Source organism: Moschus berezovskii, chromosome X, assembly GCF_049115385.1.
Source record: "Moschus berezovskii isolate FMDL1 chromosome X, NW_MosBer_1.0, whole genome shotgun sequence".
Taxonomy (NCBI): domain Eukaryota; kingdom Metazoa; phylum Chordata; class Mammalia; order Artiodactyla; family Moschidae; genus Moschus; species Moschus berezovskii.
The window spans coordinates 93,422,021-93,447,420 of record NC_142488.1 but is presented as its reverse complement, the minus strand read 5'-3'; positions in this window follow the sequence as shown (position 1 = coordinate 93,447,420).

The window sequence follows — 25,400 nt, the reverse complement described above, 5'->3', positions numbered from 1 at the left end:
AGTAGGATCAAGTCCATTTTATATCTAAGTGTAATCCTGACAACCAGGAGCAAAGATATTGTAAATCGCTGGCAGATAATTATAAACTGTTTCCTGCTTCAGAGGTAAATGCAAATGTGTATGTTAGGGACATACTTCATGACAGTCTGCTGATTGACCAAAAGCTGAGGTGCTGGAAATGCCCTTCATGTTGGAAGAGCTTGTTTTCTACTTCTTTACTGAGTAAAGGGGAAGAATCTGATTTAATATCAGCCACAATGTTGGTTGGATGGTTCACCCCATGGTACACAATGATAATAGTCTCTTGCCTCCATCAGCAGTATATAAGCTAGGTCCTTTGGCCAGCAGAATTCAGAGTTCATCTCTGAGGGGTTCATGGTTCCATCTTTGATCTCTGTGCCAGAGCATCTACTCAAGGAATTGGCTATGTTTGTCTTCGTTTTGGCCTTCCCAGGTGGCACAGTGATAAAGAATCCACCTGCCAATGCAGGAGACACAAGAGACATGAGTTCAATCCCTAGGTTGGGAAGATCCCCGGAGTAGGAAATGGCAATCCACTCCAGTATTCTTGCCTGGAAAGTTCCATGGACTAAGGAAGCTGGCAGGCTACAACCCATGGGGTCTCAAAGAGTTGGACAGGACTGAGCACGCAACACACACTCATCTCCATTTTATACTTACCAAACCCATTGCAACTAAATCCTGAGAAACCTTCAATTTATTTCATGGAAGGTGTTCAATAATGTTCTGCTTCAGCTGTTCTGACAAAGGTTTTGAGCCTCTTGGCCTGAATGACTACTAAGTAGGTGTAAACTTTCTCCAACAGTCACCTGTCAGCCACTTTCCTTTGAGTCAAAGGTATTGAAAACATGTTGAGTTTCTAAAACCTACTGGCTATATGTACTGAAACTGTAAGTGAGGAAATGATTTAGATGTAGGCTTCTGGAAACAAAGCTATGAAGATGAAATAGGCAACTCAATATACTAATATAATTTGATTGGAAAAAGTGAAACAAAACTAAAACCTGTTAGTAATGGAAAGACTGGCCCCTCGAGAACATCAAGTCCAATTTAAATAGTTAGGTCAGATAGAGAGGTAAGGGTCTGAGAGTTCAAATGACACATGCTTGGAGACAATACTGTTTGGTTTCTATTTTGACATAAAATAGAACTTCTCTTGGGCTTCCCAGGTGGCGTAGTGGTAAAGAATCACCCCTGCCAATGCAGGAGATGCAGGGGACATGGCTTCAATCCCTGGGTTGGGAAGATCCCCTGAAGGAGGAAGTGGCAACCCACTTCAGTATTCTTGCCTGGGAAATCCCATGGACAGAGGAGCCTGGTGGGCTACAGAGTTGAACACAAGTGAGCACACACACAGAGAACTTCTCTAACAGAGTTTAATGAAAACTGGCAGTTATAAAAATGGCTCCTAGGTGGTCGGAGACCAGATCTCATGCTTACATGAGTATATGAATTGCTTTCTATCATACTCATATAAATATCTCATATTGACATCTCATCCTAAAAATGCTCGTTTCACACTCTGGTTGAGCATCCCTTTCTGTTCCTTGCTAGTCTAAGAAGTGGTTAGGGTATGGAGGAGAAGGGAGTCGAGACTAAAACTATTTGCTAAAAATCAAAGGGCAGGAATGTGGCCTCAAGAGAATAACCTACTGTCAGTCTTTGATAAGAGCTAGAACTGATGAGTAGGAAGGACGTTTCAAAAAATTAAATAGACTCTTAGTGTTCAAATACCAAAAAAATGCTATCTGTTTTACATAAAATGCTGTCAGCAGGGTTGTGCTGCCACTGTTGTTTGAAGAAATTTTTTTCCTATACTTTGTTTTAATTTAATTGCTGTTTTGCAAGTTGCAGCAATTAAGATCTACTGCATAGAATATTCCCTAAGGCAGGAGTTGTATTAAATTTGGTAATTGTGATAGGCTACCTAGCTGTTGAAAGGTGATTCTTTTTTAGGTTAGTCTGGGTTTTTGTGTCTCCTTCTCCTACCCTCCCTTTCCAACACTGGAGGGAAGTTCCCTGAGGTGGTTTTCAGATTAGTATTGCTTTTACCCATGGGGTAAAAGAGAGGTTGGAATTAGCTGAACACTACAAGTAACTGGTGGTGGGAGAGTCAAGGAACACAGATGAAGGGAGGTGTGGAGAATTTGAATGGGAGGCCGGCTGAAATGAATTGGCATAGAAACCTGAAAGGTTGAAAGTACTGAACACTGATGCCAAAATTTCTCTCTCTGCCCCCATTCTCTCTTTAAAAAATTATTTATTTATTTTTTACTGTCCTGGGTCTTCATTGCTATGCATGGACTTTCTCTAGTTTTTCGGGTGGGGACTACTCTCTAGTTGTGGTGTATGGGCTTCTTATCATGGTGGCTTCTATTGTTGTTGAGCATGGGCTCTAGGGCATGAGGACTTCAGAAGTTGTAGTCTGTGGGCTCTCCTAGCCTAGGGTACAGGCTCAGTTGCTCCCTGGCATGTGGAATCTTCCTGGACCAGGTATTAAACCCAAGTCTCCTGCATTGGCAGGCAGACTCTCATCCAGTGTACAACCAGGAGTCTTCTGCCCACATTCTTGAAAGTTGATCTTGTCTTTGTTTCTCCCTAGTACTTCAGTGAAGCTGCTGCCTTTGGCCTGGTCCCAGAACATGTCTTCATCAGTTTCCCAAGCAATCTTGCCTGTGTACCACATCCAACCCTTGTTGCCTATTAATTTTTAACTACTTTATATCCAAAATTATGCTTGATTTCCTGAGTAAGAGTTCCTGGAAGCAAAACCTTCTAGTACTAACTGTGATACTGAGTAAACTCAAATGTGTCTAGGAGCAGCTGCTGACATTTTGACTGAAAAATATGATGGTTGAAAGGAGCAGAACAAGTAGATTTTATCAGTTACATAAATGTCTGGACTAACCAGTCCCATGGAAATGTATTTTTGATTGGTGTCTCAGGGTAGTGAAACTCATCAAGGACCAACTTAGATTTAATAAATACCAATGTGGCTTTGGGGTCACACAGAATCGGACACGACTGAAGCGACTTAGCAGCTAGCAGTAGCAGCAATGTGGCTTATGGGAGGAACTTGAGAACCCTCAAGTCTGTGTACTCAAATGACCAGTGTTATAATGGTGGGTAGCCTTTCCTTTAATACCATGACTCCCCCTTTCCCCTTCAAAGTACATTTTAATTAGCTTTTATTAAATATGCTTCAGCCTAAAGAAGGCAAATTAGGAAAAGGTGTAAAAATAGCACTGGCAGTATTACAGTGAACTTTGCTTGAAAGCTAAGGCAAGGAGGCAGTAGAGTTCTAAACGACAGGCCCAAACTCTCCCTTCCCAGAGTCCTCTTTGAAATGCTGTGTTAATGTGCTTTTTCTTTAAATATTTATCACACTTAAACCATTTTCTAGATCAGAAGGGCTGTCAGAAGGGCACTTTAATAACTTTGCTGCTGCTGCTGCTGCTGCTAAGTCACTTCAGTCGTGTCCGACTCTGTGTGACCCCATAGACGGAAGCCCACCAGGCTCCCCCGTCCCTGGGATTCTCCAGGCAAGAACACTGGAGTGGGTTGCCATTTCCTTCTCCAATGTGTGGAAGTGGAAAGTGAAAAGTGAAAGTGAAGTCGCTCAATCGTGTCCGACCCTTAGCGACCCCACGGACTGCAGCCTACCAGGCTCCTCCATCCATGGGATTTTCTAGGCAATAGTACTGGAGTGGCTTGCCATTGCCTTCTCCGAATAACTTTGCACTTGGGGTAAATTGGAAGGATTCGTTAGTGCTGATGAATTAAAAAGGAATACCAGTAAGTTCAGGTTTCAGTATTTCAAAGAAAGTTAGAAATTGCCTCACATGGTCACCAATTTCTAAACCAATGGTTTTTAACAGTGATATCCATTAAATTTTTAAATGCAGGCAAATACATATACACATAAACAGAAACATGCACACACACAGACTCAAACTATAGAGACACTTTCCACCCAAATTTTCTCTTCACTTGAAGTTCAGTTGCCATAGGTCTGGAATAGAATCTAAGCATCTGCATAGGACATTATGCTATAAAGCCAATATTGAAAACCCATGCCCCAGATATTTACATTTGGTCTGGAGTTCGATGCCAGCTGGATGCTTTATTGTGTAACAGATTTATTTAACAAATAGTTTGCCAGGCAGTGTTACAAGTGCTTTCAAATACTAACTCCTTTAATAGTCTCACATCAACCCTATGAGGTAGGTGCTGTTATCACCATTCCCATTTTGCAGATCAAGGTAAAAAGGGGGTCCTAAGGTGTTCAAACGTCTACCAATAATCTTCTATCAAAAGTAAAAAGGCACAAAAATTATATCCCACAGAAATATATTGATTATTCTTAAGTGTATGTCAAAGTCCTACAAACATTGTAAAATAACTATATAAGATGATAACTTATGACATTAACCAGAGTGAGAGAAGATACCTGGATCTGGTTTATGAATATTAAGGAACACATAAATCAACTTTACTCTCTCCTAAAATGAAATGAATAGCTGAAGAATAGGTTCTGCTATGAAACTTTATTCCGAGGGAGGGGAAGGGAAAAACCGGACACAAGTCAAACCCATGTGAGTGTTCCAACGGTTATTTAAACATAAGACTGCAATTTTCCCTTTCTGCATTTTTACAAATCAAGAAAAGCTCTGACTTCTTGATGACCTTGAAATGTACTCTTGTATTATCAATGTTACGACCAATGTTACCACCAAATCTAGCAATGTGAAATTCAAAAACTAGTACATAAATTCAGTCTTCTGTGTTTGTGAATCTCTTGTGCTTCACTGACCTTTCAAAACAGTCTTTTATCAGTAAGTTAGATCAGTGACTGAACCTAGGTCCCAGCCTCAACTCTGAGATGAATGAATGAGATCTATGTTCTCTCCCTCCTCACACCCTCAATTTCTTCATCTGTAAGATGGATGGGTTTGCCTCAGATGCTCTCTCCAAAGTCTCTACCAGTACTAATGTTATTAAGAGCCATTGTTACAGGAAGTTCATGACTTCTTTTTCTTCAGAGTAATAATATGTTCCTGCCTAACCCCTGGATCTATGAGTGAGCATTAATTAGAAAGAATGTAGTGCTCTGTGGTGGGCAGCTGAATTATCTTACCTAGCAGAAATGAATTGTCAGCTTTCATTAGGTGTTGTCATGCTCAGTGATTGATTGCACCAGAACAAGTGTTAGGCTAACGTTCAATTATTCCAGGGTTCTAAAGAGGCAGTGTATTCTACTCTAAATTCCTGAGAATTAGGAATGATGCAAAGCATGTAAAATGGTTGAATGGATGCAAGTAATTGTTCCCTTTGCATTTAATGTTTCCATTTTGAGACTGTTGATGCTGCATCTGGTTTTACCATCTTTTAAAATTTGTCAAGGTAAGAAGAAAAAGTTTCTGGAAAGCCTTAATGTGGCAATCACTAATGATCCTCTTTGTGCTTTTAGCTGCATTGCTCCTTTGATCTGTCCCCCAGGATAGAAGTAGGTGAGGAAACCCTCCTCCTAGGGAAAATGAATCAAGAAAGAGCCAGGTATCAGTGGTGGTTAGGAAGGAGGAGGCTTGAAGTAATCATTTTCTTTTTCTTCCAACAGGAGTTAAATTGTCAGAGCCTTTGCATTATCAGCTTTTCTCCTTTAATCTAAAAGTTAAAAGCTATTGTTCTCATTGGAATTGATTTTCTGTTTCTTGCTTTACTCCATCAACCTTTTGGTGAGGAGCCATGGAATAATTCAGGATGTTCTCTCTAAGGTAACGAGCAAGTCAGCATGACTAGCCCTGATCATTGGCCCCTTGCCTGGGTGATGAAGGATGCTTCATAACTTCTTTCGCTGGGCATGGGGTGGCTTGTGATTTTCTTGATATGCTTGTTGTCTGATTTTTCAAGAGCTGCTCTAACTGTGGCTTAGGAATCCAAGAGGACTGGGCAAGGCCAGGCTGAAGGGACTGTTTTGCCCCTTGGAGGATGCGTGTGTGCTCACTTACTTCAGTCATGTCCTACTCTTTGCAACCCCATAGACTGTAGCCCTCCAGGCTCCTCTATGCATGGGATTCTCCAGGCAAAAATACTGGAGGGGGTTGCCATTCCCTTCTTCAGGGCATCTTCCTGACCCAGTGATCGAACCTAGGTCTCCTGCATTGCAGGTGGATTCTTTACCATGTAAGCCACCAGGGAAGCCCTTCTTGGAGGATATTATCTAATAAAAGCTCCTTACTATCTGGGAAAAAAAAATACACTCCTCTTCCCCTGGCTTCAACAGAACCATTTTCTAGCCCACCATGTACCTCTGTCCATGGGATTTCCCAGGCAAGAGTATTGGAGTGGGTTGCCATTTCCTCCTCTAGGGGATCTTCGTGACCCAGGGATCAAACCCCATGTCTACTGTGTCTCCTGTATTGCAGGTAGATTCTTTACCCAGTGAGCCATTGGGGAAGCCCAATTAATACTTTATTTGGTAGCAAATATTTGGTGTGTGCCAGACACTGAGCAAAGTCCTTAGGTGAATATCCTCTACCATGAAGACTACCTGCCCTTACCCCTTCAGGCTTTTCTCTATTGCTTAGAAAGGCTTCTCTAATGCTAAGACCTGAAAGCAATCTGTTTCCCCTAAAGTTGCTTACTTTTAAAGAGAGTATTTTTGTGTTTTCTTAGATTTCAAAATAATAAATGTATTCACCTTTCAAACAACAAGAAAGTTTACAAAACAAAACAGAAGTTTCCCCTTAACTTCCTATCCCATCCTCAATGATCTTATTTGCATCTTCCCAGCTCCCTTTCTGTGTATTTATGTACATGTGTATATATAAGCCTATGTGATTTTTCTGTTTCCAGCAAAACTTTCTGCCTTGTGGAAAATATTATAAATATATATTACTCAATATGATATCTTTTAGCTCCATGTGGCTGTTGAGTACTTGAAATATGTCTAGTGTACCTGAGAAACTGAGTTTTTAATTTTAAGTAGTTTCAGTTGGTTTAAATTTAATAGCCATATGTGGCCATTGGCTATTACTGGACAGTGCAAATCCAGATAATAGGAATCAGGAACTCAGAAAAGAAAACACCAAAGGGAGGAACATACCTCTGGGTACTGGGATATCAGTGTGTTCCTTGAGATGCATTATCTCGCTTAATCTTCACAACCCCACGAGATCAGTTCTATTAAAAGATCTAAGAAGCAAGTCTCAGAGAGATTAGGTAACTTATCCAAGACAGAAAGCATTAGAAGGTGGACTCAAACCTAGACAATCTAGCTCCAGAATGTACCTCCCTGAGCTGAAGGACATGGTGAACCATGTGGTGAAATGCAAATGGCAAGAGTTTTGTCATATTCAAAGCTAAGTTTGAATCTTGATCCTGCCATTTACTGGACTCCTTAACTGTGTGACACTGGGTAAGTCATTGAGCCTCCTTGATTCTTGGTATCAAATCAGTAAAATGAGACTCATAATTCTTTCTTTACCATCATCCATGGGACATTCACTTTAAGACAGAGAAACATGCTTTCCCTTCTTCATCTTCCTTATCAGCAATATTTATTTGCCTTTGGGAGATGACTGCCTATAGTTGGGGTTATGGTCAAGGGCCATGAAACAGATAAAAGTTAGGTGACTTTTACACCAATACAGTATACTAATGCATATATATATGGAATTTAGAAAGATGCAAATGATAACCCTGTATACGAGACAGCAAAAGAGACACAGATGTATAGAACAGTCTTTGGGACTCTGTGGGAGAGGGTGAGGGTGGGATGATTTGGGAGAATGGCATTGTATGTTGTCATATGTGAAACAAATCACCAGTTAAGGGTCGATGCATGTTATAGGATGCTTGGGGCTGGCGTGCGTGGATGACCCAGAGGGAGGATAAAGGGAGGAGGGAGGTGAGAGGGGGGTTCAGGAGGGGGAACTTATGTAAACCCAGGGCGAATTCATGTCAATGTATGGCGAAACTAACCAATATAATATTGTAAAATAATTTGCCTCCAATAAAAAATAAATTAATTACAAAAAAAGGGTGAGTTTTACATAGAATAAAATTAAGTATGTACATTGGTCTTTGTGGACCAGCCCTTACTAGCATGGAATGCTAGCAACTGAGATAACTGAGAATTTGTCCATACCTCAAATGAGACTCTTGAGAATCCCTTGGGCAGCAAGAAGATTGAACCAATCAATCCTAAAGGAAATCAACCCAGATATTCATTGGAAGGACCTATGCTGAAGCCGAAGTTCTAATACTTTGGCCATCTGATGTGAAGGACCATCTCATTTGAAAAGACTTTGTTGCTGGGAAAGAGTGAGGACAGGAGGAGAAGGATTTGACAGAGGATGAGGTGGTGGATAGCATCATGGACTCAATGGACATGTGTTTGATTAAAGTCCAGGAAATAGTGAAGGACAGGGAAGCCTGGCATGCTGTAGTTCATGGGATCACAAAGAATTCAACATGACTTAGCAACTGAACAACAACAAGTGAGACAAAAGGATTCTCCTGAACTACCTCACTGAGTATAAGGCTAAAGGCAGGGAGTAGTTTTGTTTGCTAGAAATGAGTTTGTTATGCTTAAGATTTATAGTCAGACTGTGGATCAAGTCTCAGTTCTACTGCTTACTATCTGTGTGGACTTAACAAAGGCCAGCTACTCTCTTTATTAGTTTCCTCATCTATAAAATGGGAGTAATAATAGTACCAACCTCCTACCTCATTGTATTATGAGGATTTGTGAAAAGTTTATGATAAATACTCGGAGAAGGCAATGGCAAGCCACTCCAGTACTCTTGCCTAGAAAATCCCATGGATAGAGGAGCCTGGTAGGCTGCAGTCCAGGGGGTCGCTAAGGGTCAGACACGACTGAGCGACTTCACTTTCACTTTTCACTTTCACACATTGGAGAGGGAAATGGCAACCCACTCCAGTGTTCTTGCCTGGAGAATCCCAGGGACGGGGGAGCCTGGTGGGCTTCCATCTGTGGGGTCACACAGAGTCAGACACGACTGAAGTGACTTAGCAGCAGCAGCATGGTAAATACTTAGGTCCTAACACAAGGTACATGGCTACTACCATTTTCACTTCTATCAACAGCAGCAACTTCAGTGGCTTATTCATCACTACCACCACCAGGCCATGTAGATGCTGAGGACTTACCTTCTCGTCTCAACTCTGCAATACCCTTGGAGACACAGGGCAATTTCACAAACCCCATGTGCTTCAGGTGTTTACTTTTTCCAAGCAGGATAATAAAAATTTCCTACATGGTTACTGTGATCATTAATTAGAAACATCTAACAAATCTCTTGCATACCTAGAACATACGGATCCATCTACTTCAAAGTTTTTTCTTTTTAGAGTACCTGCTAAGGTACTTTAGACAGTTTCTTTTTGATATACTGGGCGTGTCCAGACTTTAGCCTAGATTTCATGAAATATCCATTTTCTTTACTGGGCCATCTTTCCACTTAGCCTCACCCCCAATTATATAATGTCATGAAACATTTGAGGAAAGAAAATATTTAAAGCCTATTTCCTTGAGATTCAGTACTGGGATTGCTTTTGTATTTTTGAATCTCCAATCACTTTCTTAGCTCTGAAAGAAAGGTAGGCACTTCTGACCACGTGGTTTATGAACCTTGTAATGGTTCATTTGGAGTAGTGTGTTTTTGTATTAATAACATGTCTGAAACATGTGCTTGTAACATACTCCATTGCATGATTCTTTCTCTGAGATCTACTAGAAATATCAGTCTGTTTAAAGGGAGGTGTTAAATGTTAGCATATTTATGAAGCTCTTCCAGGAAAGAATACTGTGTAAATCATAACATCAATCTAAATGGTCACTATTTAAAAAGAAATTTTACTGGAAAACAGTTGATTTACAATATAGTGTTAGTTGGTCAATCACTATTAATTCAAGCTAATTGTAGGAGAGACCAGTCTGAACTGGTGAGGAATCTAAATAGTAGAATGTGTGAAAAGGAGTGCTGGGTAATTTGTGATGAGTAAGAATCATGCTGGGCCTGCTTCACTTGTAATTTTAATCACTGTAATAATGGGATGGAATTAAAGTATTTGAAAGCACAGTTTCATCTATTAAGTAGTTTGAATATTCCTCCAGCATTTCTGTTTATACCATTAATTTGCTTAGTAAAGCCTTTCTTCAGGGATAATACAAGGTCAGCTTAAGCCCAGCCTGTGTCCAAATGATCAGAAAACTTGAGTTTATGAGGTTCGCATTAATGAGGGCTTATTACAATAATAAATCAAGAAAGAGGAAAACTTAGAGAAGGCTCTAGGTTATGCTTTTATTTTATTTAATTGCTTTTTTTCTTATTATAAATTCCACCTTCAGTGTCACAATACATGTGATGTTAGGATTAGAATAGTCCCCTGGAAATCCCAGAAATAACTGTATACTTTGAAACAGAGACCCATTTATTAGTGCCAGTTAATCTCCAGTGAATGTAACATCAGTAAAGTAAGTAGATAATATGAAAATGTTAAATTTTATTGCTAATCTTAAATTCTGCTTTAGGGTAAAGAAAAACCTTAATATTATGGCTAAAGAGTCAAGTCACACTAGATTAGCATTCTTGTACATTAATAATGAAAATAGCTGAGCCCGATTAGTGTCACTTGAAGTTTTTTGAATGAGAGATATGTCCTTACAAATTAAATGGTTTGAATACTGGATAGAGTCTAGGGAAATAATTCTTATTAAAAAGTTAAAACTTGCCCTTCTCTTCTAATGAAAAATTTATCATTGGTATAGCATTACATACAATTCACTCTGCAGCATGAAAACGATGGAACTTTGTAGACCATAAAAGTGTAATAAAGAAGCCACTAAAATTGATTTTCATTTAAGTAGATTACCAGTATTTTCTTCCTTAAATGGAGGAAGTGTTCTGTACTCCTCCTACCTATTTTCAGCCATGATACTCTTTCTCCATGCATGATTAGACACCCCCTCCCATTTGAGGATGCTAAAATGTCCCTTGTTTTTCTCATCCTTAACTATAAAACCTTTTTCAGTCTGGCAAAAGAAGAGGAAATATATAGAACTGAATGTAAAAAATTTTACAAGTACACAGATAAACTAAATTGTAAGATAGTGAACTGCCTCCCCATTATTCTAATTCTCTTCATTCTTCTTCAACCCTCCCAATTCTAATATGCCCAGTGGTCTTCCACCTAACCTAGGTTCTTGTAGTGTGATGCCCCGAACAAGCCTACACTCCTTTTCTGTCCCCAATGCCACAAGGCTTACTTGTTCTGAGTCTATTTTATCGGACTGCTGCTGTTTGTCAAGAGTGTTATTAGTTGTAGTAATGGCAGTAGAAGGAATCATAATGTAATAATGAAAACAATAGCCAATGTTGAGTATAATGACTGTTTTATTGTGCTCCAGCCACTATTTTTATACCTATATTTATTTTAATTGAAGGCTAATTACTTTACAATATTGTAGTGGCTTTTGCCATACATTGACATGAATCCACCCCAGGTATACATGTGTTCCACATCCTGAACCCCCCTCCCACCTCCCTCCCCATCCCATCCCTCTGGGTTATCCCAGTGCACCAGCCCTGAGCACCCTGTCTCATGCATCGAACCTGGACTGGCAATCTGTTTCACATATGATAATATACATGTTTCGATGCTATACTCTCAGATCATCCCACCCTCGCCTTCTCCCACAGAGTCCAAAAGACTGTTCTTTACATCTGTGTCTCTTTTGCTGTCTTGCATATAGGGTTATTGCTATCATCTTTCTAAATTCCATATATATGCATTAGTATACTGTATTGGTGGTTTTATTTCTGGCTTACTTCACTCTGTATAATAGGCTCCAGTTTCATCCACCTCATTAGAATTGATTCAAATGTATTCTTTTTAATTCCACTGAGTTTATGTACCACAGCTTTCTTATCCATTCGTCTGCAGATGGAAATCTAGGTTGTTTCCATGTCCTGGCTACTATAAACAGTGCTGCCATGAACATTGGGGTACATGTGTCTCTTTCAATTCTGGTTTCCTCGGTGTGTATGCCCAGCAGTGGGATTGCTGGGTCGTATGGCAGTTCTATTTCCAGTTTTTTAAGGAATCTCCACACTGTTCTCCATAGTGGCTGTATTAGTTTGCATTCCCACCAACAGTGTAAGAGGGTTTCCTTTTTTCCACACCCTCTCCAGCTGCTATTGTTTGTAGATATTTGGATAGCAGCCATTCTGACCAGTGTGGGATGGTACCTCACTGTGGTTTTGATTTGCATTTCTCTGATAATGAGTGATGTTGAGCATCTTTCCATGTGTTTGTTAGCCATCTGTATGTCTTCTTTGGAGAAATGTCTGTTTAGTTCTTTGGCCCATTTTTTGATTGGGTCGCTTATTTTTCTGGTATTGAGCTGCAGGAGTTGCTTGTATATTTTTGAGATTAATTCTTTGTCAGTTGCTTCATTTGCTATTATTTTCTCCCATTGTGAAGGCTATCTTTTCACTTTTCTTATAGTTTCCTTTGATGTGCAAAAGCTTTTAAGTTTAATTAGGTCCCATTTGTTTATTTTTGCTTTTATTTCCATTACTCTGGGAGGTGGGTCATAGAGGATCCTGCTGTGATTTATGTCAGAGAGTGTTTGCCTATGTTCTCCTCTAGGAGTTTTATAGTTTCTGGTTTTACATTTAGATCTTTAATCCATTTGAGTTTATTTTTGTGTATGGTGTTAGGAAGTGTTCTAGTTTCATTCTTTTACAAGTGGCTGACCAGTTTTCTCAGCATCACTTGTTAAAGAGATTGTCTTTTCTCCATTGTATATTCTTGCCTCCTTTGTCAAAGATAAGGTGTCCATAGGTGCATGGATTTATCTCTGGGCTTTCTGTTCTGTTCCATTGATCTATATTTCTGTCTTTGTGCCAGTACCATACTGTGTTGATGACTGGGGCTTTGTAGTATAGCCTGAAGTCAGGCAGGTTGATTCCTCCAGTTCCATTCTTCTTTCTCAAGATTGCTTTGGCTATTCGAGGTTTTTTGTATTTCCATACAAATTGTGAAATTATTTGTTCTAGTTCTGTGAAAAATACTGTTGGTAGCTTGATAAGGATTTCATTGAATGTATAGGTTGCTTTGGGTAGTATCCTCATTTTCACTATATTGATTCGTCCAATCCATGACCATGGTTATTTCTCCATCTATTAGTGTCCTCTTTGATTTCTTTCATCAGTGTTTTATAGTTTTCTATATATAGGTGTTTTGTTTCTTTAGGTAGATATATTCCTAAGTATTTTATTATTTTCACTGCAATGGTAAATGGGATTGTTTCCTTAATTTCTCTTTCTGTTTTCTTAGTGTATAGGAATGCAAGGGATATCTGTGTGTTAACTTTCTATCTTGCAACTTTATTATATTCATTGATTAGTTCTAGTAATTTTCTGGTGGAGTCTTTAGGGTTTTCTATATAGAGGATCATGTCATCTGCAAACAGTGAGAGTTCTATTCCTTCTTTTCCAATCTGGATTCCTTTTATTTCGTTTTCTGTTCTGATTTTTGTGGCCAAAATTTCCGAAACTATGTTGAATACAAGTGGTGAAAGTGGGCACCCTTGCCTTGTTCCTGACTTTAGGGGAAATGCTTTCAGCATTGAGTATAATGTTTGCTGTGGGTTTGACATATATAGCTTTTATTATGTTGAGGAATGTTCCTTCTATTCCCGCCTTCTGGAGGGTTTTTATCATAAATGGATGTTGAATTTTGTCAAAGGCTTTCCCTGTATCTATTGAGATAATCATATGGTTTTTATCTTTCAATTTGTTAATGTGCTGTATTACATTGATTGATTTGTGGATATTAAAGAATTGTTGCATTCCTGGAATAAAGCCCCTTGATCGTGATGTATGATCTTTTTAACATTTTGTTGGATTCTCTTTGCTAGAATTTTGTTAAGGATTTTTGCATCTATGTTCATCAGTGATATTGGCCTGCAGTTTTCTTTTGTGTGGCATCTTTGTCTGGTTTTGGTATTAGGATGATCATGGCCTCATAGAATGAGTTTGGCAGTTTACCTTCCTCTGCAATTTTCTGGAAGAGTTTGAGTAGGATAGGTGTTAGCTCTTCTCTAAATTTTTGGTAGAAATCAGCTGTGAAGCTGTCTAGACCTGGACTTTTGTTTGCTGGAAGATTTCTGATTACAGTTTCAAATTCCGTGCTTGTGATGGGTCTGTTCAGATTTTCTATTTCTTCCTGGTTCAGTTTTGGAAAGTTGTACTTTTCTAAGAATTTGTCCATTTCTTCCAAGTTGTCCATTTTATTGGCATATAATTGCTGATAGTAGTCTCTTATGATCCTTTGTATTTCTGTGTTGTCGGTTGTGATCTCTCCATTTTCATTTCTAATTTTATTGATTTGGTTTTTCTCCCTTTGTTTCTTGATGAGTCTGGCTAGTGGTTTGTCAATTTTACTTACCCTCTCAAAGAACCAGCTTTTGGTTTTGTTGATTTTTGCTGTGGTCTCTTTTGTTTCTTTTGCATTTATTTCTACCCTAATTTATAAGATTTCTTTACTTCTACTAACCCTGGTGTTCTTCATTTCTTCCTTTTCTAGTTGCTTTAGGTGTAGAGTTAGGTCATTTAGTTGATTTTTTTCTTGTTTCTTGAGGTATGCCTGTATTGCTATGAACTTCCCCCTTAGCACTGCTTTTACAGTGTCCCAGCAGTTTTGAGTTGTTGTGTTTTCATTTTCATTCGTTTCTATGCATATTTTGATTTCTTGTTTCATTTCTTCTATGATTTGTTGGTTATTCAGCAGCATGTTGTTCAGCCACCAAGGCTAGATTTATGGCCCAGGATGTGATCTATCCTGGAGAAGGTTCCGTGTGTGCTTGAGAAGAAGGTGAAATTCATTGTTTTGGGGTGAAATGTCCTATAGATATCAATTAGGTCTAACTGGTCTATTGTATCATTTAACGTTTGTGTTTCCTTGTTAATTTTCTGTTTAGTTGATCTATCCATAGGTGTGAGTGGGGTATTAAAGTCTCCCACTGTTATTGTGTTATTGTTAGTTTCCCCTTTCATACTTGTTAGCATTTGTCTTACATATTGCGGTGCTCCTATATTGGGTGCATATATATTTATTGTTATCTCTTCTTCTTGGATTGATCCTTTGATCATTATGTAGGATCCTTCTTTGTCTCTTTTCACCGCCTTTGTTTTAAAGTCTATTTTATCTGATATGAGTATTGCTACTCCTGCTTTATTTTGGTCTCTATTTGCGTGGAATATCTTTTTCCAACCCTTCATTTTCAATCTGTCTGTGTCCCTCATTTTGAGGTGGGTCTCTTGTAGACAACATATATAGGGGTCTTGTTTTTGTATCCCTTCAACCAGCCTTTGTCTTTTGGTTGGGGCACTCAACCCATTTACATTTAAGGTAATTATTGATAAGTATGATCCCGTTGCCATTTACTTCTGTTTTGGGTTTGAGTTTATACACACTTTCTGTGTTTCCTGTCTAGAGAAGATCCTTTAGCATTTGTTGGAGAGCTGGTTTGGGGATGCTGAATTCTCTCAGCTTTTGCTTGTCCATAAAGCTTTTGATTTCTCCTTCATATTTGAATGAGATCCTTGCTGGGTACAGTAATCTGGGTTGTAGGTTTTTCTCTTTCATCACTGTAAGTATGTCTTGCCATTTCCTCCTTGCCTGAAGAGTTTCTATTGAAAGATCAGCTATTATCCTTATGGGCATCCCCTTGAGTGTTGTTTATTGTTTTTCCCTTGCTGCTTTTAATATTTGTTCTTTGTGTTTGATCTCTGTTAATTTGATTAATATGTGTCTTGGGTCTTTTGCATTGGATTTATCCTGTTTGGGACTCTTTGGGTGTCTTGGACTTGTGTGACTATTTCTTCCCCCATTTTAGGGAAGTTTTCAACTATTATCTCCTCAAGTATTTTCTCATGGTCTTTCTTTTTGTCTTCTTCTTCTGGGACTCCTATGATTCAAATTTTGGGACGTTTTCCATTATCCCAAAGGTCCCTTAGGTTGTCCTCATTTATTTTAATTCTTTTTTCCTCTTTGCTTCATTTATTTCTACCATTCTATATTCTACCTCATTTATCATATCTTCTGACTCTGTTATTCTACTGTTGGTTCCCTCCAGAGTGTTTTTGATCTCATTTATTGCATTATTCATTACTGATTGACTCTTTTTTATTTCTTCTAAGACCTTGTTAAACATTTCTTGTGTCTTCTCAATCCTTGTCTCCTGTAACTCCATTTTGTTTTCAAGTTTTTGGATCATTTTTACTATCATTATTCTGAATTCTTTTTCAGGTAGACTCCCTATCTCTTCCTCTTTGGTTTGGTTTGGTGGGCATTTATCATGTTCCTTTACCTGCTGAGTATTTCTATGTCTTTTCATCTTGTTTAAATTGCTGTGTTTGGGTGGCCTTTCTGTATTCTGGCAGTTTGTTGTTTCTCTTTATTGTGGAGATTCTTCCCTATGGGTGGGGTTGGACGAGTGGCTTGTCAAGATTTCCTGGTTAGGGAGACTTGTGTCAGTGTTCTGGTGGGTGGAGCTGGATTTCTTCTTTATGGAGTGCAATGAAGTGTCCAGTAGTGAGTTTTGAGATGTCTATGGGTTTGGTGTGACTTTGGGCAGCTGTATATTGAAGTTCAGGGCTATGTTCCTGTTTTGCTGGAGAATTTGCATGGTATGTCTTGCTCTGGAACTTGCTGGCTCTTGGGTGGAGCTTGGTTTCATTGTAAGTATGGTACTTTGGCCACCACATGCAAAGAGTTGACTCACTGGAAAAGACTGATGCTGGGAGGGATTGGGTGCAGGAGGAGAATGGGACGTTGGAGAATAAGATGGCTGCATGGCATCACCGACTCGATGGACATGAGTTTGAGTGAACTCCGGGAGTTGGTGATGGACAGGGAGGCCTGGCGTGCTGTGATTCATGGGGTCGCAAAGAGTCAGACATGACTGAGCGACTGAATTGAACTGAACTGAACTGATGGAGGCTTTTGGATGAGCTCTTATTGATTAATGTTCCCTGGAATCAGGAGTTATCTGGTGTTCTCAGGCTTTGGGCTTAAGCCTCCTGCCTCTGGTTTTCAGTCTTATTCTTACAGTAGCCTCAAGAATTCTCCATCCATACATCACTGATGATAAAACTTCTAGGTTAATGGTGAAAAGATTCTTTATAGTCAGGGACACCCAGAGAGGTTCACAGAGTTACATGGAGAAGAGAGGAGGGAGGAGGGAGATAGAGGTGACCAGGAGGAGGAAAGGGGGAATCAAAAGGGGGGAGAGCCATCTAGCCAGGAAACAGTTCCCTATGTGTTCTCCAGAGTCTGGAACCCTAAGAGGTTCACGGAGTTACATGGAGAAGAGAAGAGGGAGAAAGGAGACACAGGTGAGCAGGAGGAGAAAAGGGGGAATCAAAAGGAGAGTGATAGATCTAGGCAGTACTCTGTTCCCTCAGTGTTCTCCACAGTCTGGAACACACACACAGATTTACAGAGTTGGGTAGAGAAGAGAAGGGGGAGGGAGGAGATAGAGGTGACCTGGGGGAGAAAAAGGAAAGTCAAAAGGGGGAGAGAGTAATCATGCCAGTAATTCCACTCCTAAGTAAAAATGGGTACAGAAGATTGCATTCTTAAATGTACAAAATGGATAACAAATACTATAAAGCAAAGATTGAAAATCTAGAGTAGAGGTTAGACTCTTGAAAATACAATATTAAAAAAACATCACAAAAGTTTAAGAAATATATATGAAGTTTGCTTTAAAAATAGGGTCTTTTTTTGCAAGGTTATCAGTTCAGTTCAGTTCAGTCACTCAGTCGTGTTCGACTCTTTGCGATCCCAAGAATCGCAGCATGCCAGGCCTCCCTGTCCATCACCAACTCCCAGAAACTCAAACTCATGTCCATTGAGTCGGTGATGCCATCCAGCCATCTCATCCTCTGTCGTCCCCTTCTCCTCCTGACCCCCATTCCCTCCCAGCATCAGAGTCTTTTCCAATGAGTCAACTCTTCGCATGAAGTGGCCAAAGTATTGGAGTTTCAGCTTTAGCATCAGTCCTTCCAATGAACACCCAGGACTGATCTCCTTTAGAATGGACTGGTTGGATCTCCTTGCAGTCCAAGGGACTCTCAAGAGTCTTCTCCAGCACCACAGTTCAAAAGCATCAATTCTTCGGTGCTCAGCTTTCTTCACAGTCCAACTCTCACATCCATACATGACCACTGGAAAAACCAAAGCCTTGACTAGATGGACCTAGGTAATAATAGGTTGTAAAAATGAAAATTAAAGGAGTAATAGCGGACCATAATTTTTTAATTTAAAAAATGATAATAGTAAAAGTATATCTAGGAATTTCTCTGGAACTGTTGAGGGCAGTGTGGGGTCAGTTCAGTTTCAGATAGTTCAGTCAGTTTCAGTTCCAGCTTATACTTCTCAAGATCTATAGGCCTCTTCCGATGTAGTCGGTGCTAACCACAGGGATTTTAATCTGTTGCTCCTGTTACTTCCAAAGCAGTCCCCTCTGTTTATTTGGCTTCTTCTGTTTGCAGGTCTCTTCAGTGTCTAATTTCTGCCCTGACACAAGGGGGTGAAGGTGGTCTCTTGTTTAGGCTCACTTGTTCTGTTGTTCTGTGGGGAGGGAGGAACACTGCAAACAAATATCACTGGCATATGTGGGGAGTGCTTGCAGTGTCTCAGCCACACTGGGTTTGCCCCTGCTCACTGCATGTGTGCTTTCCCAATCTACCCTGCTCAGGCTTCAGGTTGCTCTGCGGGGAGCGGGCCCTGGGTTGTGTGCACTTCCCAGGTCTAAGCCACTCAGGTTCAGGTTCTTGGGTACTCCACAAAGGTGCAGACTTGGTTGGCCCTGTGTTTTGTGCCCTTCCCTGGTCCAAGCAGCTCAGTCAACCAGGTGCTTAGCAAGCGCACTCTCCCCAGGCGGTGACTGCATCTTATCACCTCTCCAGTCCCAGATGCTTGGATTCCTGGATGGCAGCAGATGCACCCATCTCTGGTGTGTTTTGTGTCTCTTCTGGGGTGCTCATCTCTGGCTGCTACCCTCCCGGCGATGTCAACTGTCCAGAATCCCAGGAAGTCTTGGTTAGAAACTGGAAGCCTGTTCGTAGTTTGGTAAGGGATGCCGTCTCTGGTGCCAAGTTTGCCCCTTTCCAGCCCTGGTTGGTGCCCACCTGCCCCCTGCCTCCAGCAGGGGATGGGCCAGTCCGCAGCCTGCTAGCTCTCCTCTGGTATTCACTCAGTCCTTTGTTCTGTGAGCGGGCCCGGCAGTACCTTAGGTTAGGGCTTTTCGTGGGATAGTTCTCTCTCTCTCTCTCTCTCTCTCTTTTTTCCCTCTCTCTCTCTAGCTGTCCCACAGTTTAGGTTGCTATCTCATGTTAGCTCCCTCAGATTGCCCTCAGGGCATTCAGGTCCAGTCCTTAGCCTAAGCAATGCAGCCTGTTCCTCCCAGTTCAGCCCCCGCTTGCTGGTGGCAGATGTGAGCGTCTGGGGTACTTCTCTGCTGGGAGTTGCCATTAGGCACGTAATCTGTGGGTTTTATCTATTTATTTTTCTTCCAAGTTATGTTGACCTCCAAGATTCCAAAACTCCCCACAGACCCGCCAGTGAGATGGTTTCCTGGTGTTTGGAAACTTCTCTTTTAAGACTCCCTTCCCAGGACGGATCTCCATCCCTAACTGTTTTGTCTCTCTTTTTATCTTTTATATTTTGTCCTACCTCCTTTAGAAGATAATGGGCTGCTTTTCTGGGTGCCTGGTTTCCTCTTCCAGCGTTCAGAAGTTGTTTTGTGGAACTTGCTCGGCGTTCAAATGTTCTTTCAATGAATCTGTGGGGGAGAAAGTGGTCTCCCTGTCCTATTCCTTCTCCATCTTAGGACTGCCTCCTCCAGCCTCTCTTTAAGCATTTTACATTCAGTACTGCATTTAATCCTCACTTTCACAGATGATGAAATTGAGACTTAAGACTAAATGACTTGTCTAAGGTCCCACAATGAGTAAGAAGACTCACTCTTATTTATTTAATTCCAAATGTCCAATCTCTTAACTGCTACTTCTCTAGACTTCCTTCTTAGCTTTAGGAAAAACAGGAAGGAAAAACAATCCCTGAAAATGTTTTGAAAAATGTCCTTAATGGTTGTTACCTCAAGTATTTATAGTTCATTATTAGATTTTGCTGCATTCTGTCTTATTGCAAAAGTAGAGGAAGAAGAAAGAGAGAGGGGGTAATGTAGGTGAGGAAAAGAAGAGATGAAAGAGGAAGAATAATTAACTCTCATTCTGGAGTGGACAGTTTTCCCTAGTCAGCCATCTAAATGGATAACCTCTAGGCTTCTGTTGATCTTTGCTGAGGTGTGTGCCACCCAAAGCTGAGGTGATATGGTGAAAAGGACATGAATATCTCCCATCTCCCTTCTGTGTTCATGCACAAATTCTTACCCTAATCATTTGTGGCCAGGGTAGCAAAGTTGTTTTACCCAACAAAAGTCATAGCAACTTAGTGAGAGAAAAAAAAAAAAAAAAACCTTCGCAGGACACTTTTCTTAAAAGATCAGTAGACACAGGCCTGGCAAGCCTCTGAGATTACCTCAACTTCTCCTCGATCTTATTGAATACATATCTGTATGATTCTCCTAGGGATAAATCAGTTGATGACCAATATAATAATTGGACACAGCCTCCAGATGACAGGAAAAGTGTCATTGCCTCGGGTGTGAGAATTCTTCCAACCCCAAGAAGGTGCACTGAAATATTTGGCACTATACATTTGCTTATTCCACATTTCCAAAACCACTGGTCTCTCCTGGGTACACTCTGGGGCCTTTTGAGTTTCAACTCCCATTTCTAATTAGCCTTGCATGAATCAGATTCCCTGAATGTAAAAATTCTTTTGTTTCCTTTAAGATGAACCATAAGAGCTCAGGATCCAGCTGGCCCTAGACACTTAAGGGAACTATTCAGCTCTGCTTTAGTGCCAACTGCCTTTGCTGGTTGAAAGCTCTGTTTTGCTCCCCAACTGTGTTTGTGTGTGACTTATATAAATTAGCTACTTTGGGAACTGCAGGTGATTTTAAGATACAAACTTTTACTTTATTAAAAGCATAAATGAGAAACACACCTTCTGAAACCAACCTGAAGTATGTACTCTAGCATTTGCTTCCTGATCACAATCTAGCATTCTTCTCCAACTGCAGCCAGCCCTTCAGGCACGATGGTCTGGAGCTTATTGCCAGGAATGTCTGGTCTCAAAGATGTACCTGGCAGTGATTTTTTGCCATGAGTGGTCTTTGAGTTTTACAATTTCTGGGTCATCTTCCTTCTGATTCTCTTCTGTTTCTAGACATGATACCTGACAAAGTGCATGCATGCAGGGATTGGCCTTAGAATAGGAAAAATCAAGTCATTGAACACTGGACCTTTGAACATGACATCCTGGTTTGCCTAGGATTGTTCCAGGTTTAGCACTGAAAATCCAATATCAAGAGAAACCCCTACATCTGAAGGAAACCAAGATAGTTGACAATCTTACTAGAATTTTCTTAGGCCATACAGTACAAATAAAATAAAACTAGTCTTCAATGATCTGACTTCAGGTTCTTCCAGTGTCACTTATTATTATATTTAACCATATCTTCAGTTTTTCATAGTATTTATCAATATTTTTATTCTATATTATTCTCTTTAGAGAGTAAGCCCAATGAGTGCTAGTATCATGTTTTCCTTATTCTTTTGCATCTCCAACACTTAACACAATGCCTCACATGAAGTAGACACTCAACACTTCCCTAAAGAATGAATGAGTTAGTAAGTCATGTATTAGCACTAGCCCTCCATTTTCTCATTCATAATGGAACAATTAATTACTTCCAAGAATTGAGCTGATGTATGTGTGAGAGAGACAACATACATATTTCATAAGTCAAACAAAAATACCATTGATGATGGTGATAATCATATGTGCTTCATTAAAAAATATACCTTTTACTGAGCAACATAGTGAGTTCTGGGCCATATCAATGTTTATTTCTTTTTTCGTCCTTATAATCATCGTTCAAATAGGAATACATAGCATAAGACCCATTTTAGAAATAAGGAAATCAAGGTAACAAAGAATTATCAACAGCAAAGTTAGAGGATACAGTCTTTAAGACAACCCTCACTTGTGACACTAACTGCAAGTTTGGTTGATTTCTAAAGCCATCCTCATATAAGATAACTCACTAGGAGGACTCACAAAACTTTCTGAAAGGTATATTCATAGTTATGGTTATTACAGCGAAAGGACATACTTCCCAGGTGGTGGTAGTGGTAAAGAACCTGCCTGCCAGTGCAGGAGACATAAGAGATACGGGTTTGATCCCCTGGGTGGGGAAGATCCCCTGGAGGAGGGCTTGGAAGCCCACTCTAGTATTCTTGCCTGAAGAATCTCATGGACAGAGGAGCCTGGTGGGTAGAGTCTATTGGGTTGCAAAGAGTCAGATATCACCGAAGCAACTTAGTGAGCTTACAGGCATAGGGAAAGGACGCAAATGAAAATTAACTAAGGAAAAAATCACATAGGTCAGAATCCAGGAGAAATGCCAAATGTGGAGTTGGCATTATCCTTTCTATGTGGAGTCAGGGCATATTACTATCCTGCATTGATGTGTGACAATATGCAGGGAGTATTACCAACCAGGAAAGCTCACTGAAATCTCAGTGCTCAGAGTTTTTAATTGAGGCTTTATCTTATAGACATGACTGATTGATTGCCCACATGGTTCATGACAATTTCCTTGCAGACTGATACCAAAGTCCCAACTTTAAATAACATTGTTATTGTATGTTCAGCCAAATAACTCCAGAAAGAATGAAGAGACAGAGCCAAAGCAAGAACAACACCCAGATGTGGATGTGACTGGTGATAGAAGTAAAGTCCGATGCAATATTGCATAGGCACCTGGAATGTTAGGTCCATGAATCAAGGCAAATTGGAAGTAGTCAAACAGGAGATGGCAAGAGTAAACATTGACATGTTAGGAATCAGCGAACTAAAATGGAGTGGAATGGGGTGAATTTAGCTCAGATGACCATTATATCTACTACTGTGGGCAAGAATCCCATAGAAGAAATGGAGTAGGCATCATAGCCAACAGACGAGTCCAAAATGCAGTACTTGGATGCAATCTCAAAAACGACAGAATGATCTCTGTTCATTTCCAAGACAAACCATCCAATATCACAGTAAGCCAAGTCTATGCCCCAACCAGAAATGCTGAAGAAGCTGAAGCTGAACGGTTCTATGAAGACCTACAAGACCTTTTAGAACTAGCACCCCCAAAAGATGTCCTTTTCATTATAGGGGACTGGAATGCAAAAGTAGGAAGTCAAGAGATACCTGGAGTAATGAGCAAATTTGGACTTGGAGCACGAGATGAAGCAGGGAAAAGGATAATAGAGTTTTGCCAAGAGAACGCACTGGTCATATCTAATGCCCTCTTCCAACAGCACAAGAGAAGACTTTACAATGGACAGCACCAGATGGTCAATACCAAAATCAGATTGATTATATTCTTTGCTGCCAAAGATGGAGAAGCTTTATATAGTCAGCAAAAACAAGACTGGGAGTTGACTATGGCTCAGATCAGGAACTCCTAATTGCCAAATTCAGACTTAAATTGAAGAAAGTAGGGAAAACCACTAGACCATTCAGGTATGACCTAAATCAAATCCCTTACAATTATACAGTGGAAGTGACAAATAGATTCAAGGGATTAGATCTGATAGAGTGCCTGAAGAACTATGGAGGGAGGTTCATGACACTGTATAGGAGGCAGTGATCAAGACCATCCCCAAGAAAAAGAAATGCAAAAAGGGAAAGTGGTTGTCTGAGGAGCCCTTACAAATAGCTGAGAAAAAAAGAGAAGCTAAACGCAAAGGAGAAAAGGAAAGATATACCCATTTGAATGCAGAGTTCCAAAGAATACCAAGGAGAGATAAGAAAGCCTTCATCAGCAATCAATACAAAGAAATAGAGGAAAACAACAAAATGGGGAAAACTAGAGCTCTCTTCAAGAAAATTAGAGATACCAAGGGAATATTTCATGCAAAGATGGGCTCAATAAAGGACAGAAATGGTATGGACCTAACAGAATCAGAAATCAGATTGTGATTTCTGGTTATTTTTAAGAAGATATTAAGAATAGGTGGCAAGAATATACAGAATAAATATACAAAAAAATCTTCATGACCCAAGTAACCACGATGGTGTGATCACTCACCTAGAGCTAGACATCCTGGAATGCAAAATCAAATGGGCCTTAGGAAACATCACTGCAAACAAAACTAGTGGAGGTGATAGAATTCCAGCTGAGCTATTTCAGATCCTAAAAGATGAGGCTGTGAAAGTGCTGCAATCAATATGCCAGCAAATTTGGAAAACTCAGCAGTGGCCACAGGACTGGAAAAGGTCAGTTTTCATTCCAATCCCAAAGAATGGCAATGCCAAAGAATGGTCATAGTACCACACAATTGCACTCATCTCAGACGCTAGCTAAGTCATGCTCAAAATTCTCTATGCCAGGCTTCAACAGTACATGAACTGTGAACTTCCATATGTTCAAGCTGGATTTAGAAAAGGTAGAGGAACAATTTGTTGACAATCAAATTGCCAACATCCGTTAGATCATAGAAAAAGCAAAAGAGTTAAAAATCTATTTCTGCTTAATTGACTATGCCAAAGCCTTTGACTGTGTGGATCACAACAAACTGTGGAAAATTCTTAAAGAGATGGAATACCAGACCACCTGACCTACCTCCTGAGGTATCTGTATGAAAGTCAAGAAGCAGCAGTTAGAACTGGACATGGAACAACAGACTGGTTCCAACTCAGTGTATGTCAAGGCTGTATATTGTCACCCTGCTTATTTAACTTATATGCAGAATACATCATTATAAATGCTGGTCTGGAGGAAGCACATGCTGGAATCAAGATTTCTGGGAGAAATATCAATAACCTCAGATATGCAGATGACACCACCCTTATGTCAGAAAGCGAAGAACAGCTAAAGAGCCTTTAGTGAAAGTGAAAGAGGAGAGTGAAAAAGTTGGCTTAATGCTCCACGTTCAGAAAACTAAGATCATGTCATCCAGTCCCATCACTTCATGGCAAATAGATAGCGAAACAATGGAAACAGTTGCTGACTTTATTTTCTGGGTTCCAAAATCACTGCAGATGGTGTCTGCAGCCATGAAATTAAAAGATGCTTGCTCCTTGGAAGAAAAGTTATGACCAACCTAGACAGCATATTAAAAAGCAGAGACATTACTCTGCCAACAAAGGTC